The sequence below is a fragment of the Rhagoletis pomonella genome, unplaced genomic scaffold, assembly GCF_013731165.1.
Source record: "Rhagoletis pomonella isolate Grant_MI unplaced genomic scaffold, Rhpom_1.0 Rhpom_scaffold_01134, whole genome shotgun sequence".
Taxonomy (NCBI): domain Eukaryota; kingdom Metazoa; phylum Arthropoda; class Insecta; order Diptera; family Tephritidae; genus Rhagoletis; species Rhagoletis pomonella.
Window position 1 is genome coordinate 20,321 of NW_023459688.1, and position 5,080 is coordinate 25,400.

The window sequence follows — 5,080 nt, forward strand, 5'->3', positions numbered from 1 at the left end:
CAAAACCAAACGTGAACGTGAATTGCTGGCGAAAACGTTGGACCAAATGTTCCAATAAAAACATTAATTTTGGGCGGGACGAAGTTCGCCGGGTCTGCTAGTAATGTATATAACAAAAACCGAAATAATCAGCCCTATTCTGCATTTCGACTCGAATCGAAATTTTCTCCGTTTGGCAACTTTGGTATTCTGCGTTCCGTTTCCTTTCGATCAATCTTCGAAATTTACGATTATACCTATTCTACATTTCGATCGTAGTTCCGTTTTTCTAAGTTGCAAATTTGTTGACGGAGAACGTTTCAATTGTTATTTTCGTGGGTTTAAATAATAAAATTTTATAAAAAATTTGAGTAAAATATACTGTGCATGATTGTAAAAGTCATAATAAATGCATTTTCTCGATTTCTGTGTTTTCGCGAGCGGTAATACGGGCAATACGAAAAATTGGCTCAAATAATGGCAACCAAAAGGGATGTGCACATTTTCAAAGTGGAAGTCCAGGCGTTTTTGTTTACATTATCTATAAATAAGATTGTGAAATGCACTGAATGCAATTTATTCTTTTTATATAAAATTAATAGATGTATGCACATAGATACATACATACATAAAAAGTGAAGTTACATAAAAAAGATGCTTTTACTAAAAGAGGTGCGTATGTTGCCTCGAATTCGATTTGCTATGGAAAGATAAGCTTTGTTCTTCCCCTCCTCATGACGGCTTACAAAATGGGATTCATTTGCGTTCAAATCTTCCACTGTAGTAAATGCAAATTTTATGGAGTGCTCAAACAACGTTTATAATTTCACTGACTTTAAGCAATGAGTAACACAGTTCAAGATGATTTCCTTATGAATCTTCACTCATCTGAAAAAGATCAAACATGTCCCTAAATCTCCGCCTTTCAACTTCCGCATCAGCAATCTGGGACTCGTTCTTCTCTTCAAGCAATAACGCAGCGGCTATGGATTTCATTCTTATAATTATGTATCCACTTAAATTTTATTTTTAAATTACAGTGATGCTAGGTATATCTAGTTATTTTAAAATATTTACAAACTTCAACTTCATATGCTGCTATAGTTTGGTGGCAAATATTTCTTTGTTTTGTTTCGACTTCACACATTTCTAGGCAAACAGCTGATTTCGAAAGATGTTTTCTCTCTTCCTCTTCTTCTTTCGTTTCGATTGTAACGCAGAATACCTAAGTTCGATTCCAGCGGAGCGGAATGCGGGAACGTAATCGAAATGCAGAATAGGGCTGAATGCATGCATGCACAATTTCCGAAACCGAAATAATGCATATGAAAAACCCGAAGTAATGCATACATGCACAGTTTCGGTTGAAACCGAGTTAATTTCTAATACCTTGTTTATACCTACGCAAGAACCGCATTAACAAAAAGGTGGTTTGACTCAACACATATTTCTTTCATGTACTTATAACCTCGGTCATTATTGCGCACTCGATGAAGCCGTATTCAAAAGCAAACCAAATCTGCTGTTTTTATACGACATTTCTTTAATAACTAACTTGCGCGGTTGACCGAAACGGAAGCAAATTCGAATTCATTATAACAATAATTAAAATTTAAAAGGGGATGTATAAAGAAAGCCAGATTTTTTTCACTTCGCGTCAAATGAATGATAAGTTTATGCCTGTTTTCTAACCGATGTGAGAATTAAAAAACCGATTTGAAAATAAATTTGAGTCAATACACTTTTGAATTTCTGAGCGTATTGAAATTCGGTTTATGCATACGTTTTGAATCACGGCGAAGTGGGTTAAGGCGCTTTAGGTGTCGGTATAAACAAGGTATAAATGCACAGTTTCCATATGCGCAATTTCGGCGCCCCGAGTGTACTCGTACGCCCAACTATCTAAAGTCTTAGAAAACTTTTACTGGCTTTGCGTTCTCGTACCCAAAAAACTTGCACAGTAGGGGAAATTGAGAGAGCAAAATGTGAAAGAGCTGTAAATTTCTGCTGGAAAAAATTTTGCCATCTCAAACTTACAGGTAAGAAAATCAGCTGATGTAGACAAAAGAAAAATTGAAGTTTGCAAATATTTTTCTTTTATTTTATAAATTAACAAAAGCGAACGATGGAGAAAGTAAGAAATGGTGCACAACACAAAGTTTATTGAGTTAATTATATTATATGAGTTAGAAATCAACCAATGTTGAGGACACCTTTGAGGAATTCCTTCCTGAATCACGACCTTCGGGCGCAGTTGCTGCTGTTGGCAAAGTTGCACTTGAAAATAAGATCATTGAAGGTATATGTACTTGAATATTTGAGTTGTATAGTTTTAATATGCCGTACAGATACAAACAAAAATATGATGATTGTCACTACCAATGCCTTATTGATGGAGTCGAGCTCATCTAAAAGTGATGGTGAGGAAGAGCGCATACTTTTGCATAAAATTTTGTCTACGGACGTTTGCCTTTTCACAAGTGAACAAACTCCGCGAAATTGTATTGTGAATTATGCAGAGAAAATAGTGCCAACGTATAACGAAAAAGAATTGCGGACGCATTTCCGGATTTCAAGAAGTTTATTCGAAAACCTTAGTCAACGAATTCTGCATTCAAGGCAATACAAAAACCTCAGAGAGGACAAAAGGCTTTCGCATAGTTTACTTGCTGGTGTTTTTGTGGTTCGCTGGACACGAAGCTTGCAGTTACAGGGATTTAGGGGACCGATTTAACCTTTGTGTCAGCGGTGACAAATGTGATTAGCAGAGTTACAATGTTTGTAAGTTGATTGAGTCCTGATGTAATAAAATGGCCTACTGAGGAGAAAAAACGGGCATCAAGCGAATTTTTCAACAGATAATGTTTTTTCTCTAAAGCAGTCGGTAATTGTATTCATATTTACATATGTACATACTGCCGGCCTGATTTAAAACAGCTTAGTCTATTGCTGATGTGCTCTTTTTATGTACATATAAGCATTATTCTATCAATTTTAACTTAGGTTTCATAGACGGCACTCTCATCAGAATAGACCCACCAAAGACCGGAAAGGATGATTATATAGATAGGAAGGGGATTACATCAATTTGTCTACAGGAAATTTGCAATGAAGATAAAAAACTTATAAATATATTCGTGGGCAGCGTTGCCGTTTTGGTCCAATTGGACCAAAATTGGTAGCTTCATTCTCCGTTGGTAGCTTGGTTGGTTTGATGAAGCTTTTGGTAGGTAAAAGTATTGGGAAAATACAACCAAATTGAACATTAAAATTTGTTCGCTTAATTTGCGTTTACGCGTTCAAAACACTGCTTTCTCTTTACTTACACGTATAAGATTTCCTTATTTTTTCTATATTTTATTAAGCAGACAATTTTCTGCAAACAAAAATTCACTTCCCAAAGCTATGACCGATTAGCTGTTCAAATTAACGAGAAATTACCTATCGTCTTGAAAGAAAAATTGGTGATAGGCAATTTGCAAAGTGTGAGTGCATTGGTAAAAAGGGTGAGTGTATGCAAATTAAATCAAATTTGGATTTTTTTTTTCAAATACATAAAATGTCTGCTTTTGTTATTTCACACACAAAAAAAGTTTTTTATATGAATTGAATCAATCTCAAAGGTATGTACATATTTTACAAAAGTTTTTTATACAATACGTTAATTCTTTTATTTAAAGGCCCGAATTTCTTTTGTTTAATCTTAAAGATTGGTGGGAATGGTTAACCAATTCTGTAAACAATATTATGTGTAGTTTTAATTTTTACTTCTAATTTGTGTAGCTAAAAGCCCCGCAAACTCGAGAAATTTCGTTTTAATGATGAACAAATTTTGGTCGTGTGGAAACTGATTTGGTAGGCGTTTTGGTACCTAAAATTATTTCAAGTGGCAACACTGTTCGTGGAATATCCTGGATCTAGCCACGATAGCTGGGTTTAAACAAATTCAATTATTTACGATAAATTATCTTCGTATTGTGGAGGTATCATTGAAGGGACATTTTCTCACCCTTTTTATCTCTTGGCGAATAAACATTTCATGATGCAGTCGAATGTACATACATTTCTCGTTTTTAAATACATTTTTTTTTCTGTAATCCAGATTATTACCTTTTGGGTGATTCAGCGTACCCATGTAGCAAATTTCTAATAACGCCGTACAGGGATAATGGGCCCAAAAATATTTTCATATTATGCTCAGCTCCGGACGTTTGCTATTGAGCATACTTTTGGCATCTTAAAGCAAAGGTTTAGGCAGTTGTATTACTGCAAGTTAAGAAGCTTGAAGAAACTGTGCCACTTCGTAAGAGCTTCCTGCGTTTTGCGTAATATTTCAGTGAAGATGACCTAGAATTTATTTCTGAGGTGGCTCCAGATATAATGAAAGAAGTCACAACGCGCGGTGAAATTTCTAGGGGAAACTGTACATGATCCCATATGTCAACAGCTACAAGTTCTCCGTCAAAATACATAAACTAATATACACATTCTCTCACAAAATTGTTTAATTTATCACAATATTCAAAATCTTAATTTTAAATCTTTTTCTCAAATTTTTTATCTAAAACATTCCTTTCTATAACAAATACCATATAAATAAATGTTGAAAGCTTTGTACAAAATTTCAGAGAATCTGAAGAAATGCTCATTATAATATCATCATAATTAAAAACTAAACAGCGAATACTTCTGTGAGTTACTGTACATATACAACTTAGTTAATCACATACATGTATTTATTTCATTTGTACTTTCATTTGCACTTAAATTTCTACAAATTAATTAGAAATATTATGGCAATTCACCTAAACGCGTAAATGTCTCGTAACTATCTAAACTTCGTAAACTTACATAATTTTGTATGAAAAGCCGGTTTATTTACGAGGTATACGAGGTTGTTACGTGTTTATATCAATACCCTGGTTGAATATAAGCCGTTGATATGTACAGTTGTCCACAAAATAATAGGAGTGCGATATTTTGCCTATTTGAAACTTGCACTTTATTATGCTACAATTAAATGGGCTAAAAAACTGCATAATACAATTTGTTCTAAAGATTCTGATTAAAATCTTTGAAATTTGGGTGAAAATTTGCGAAA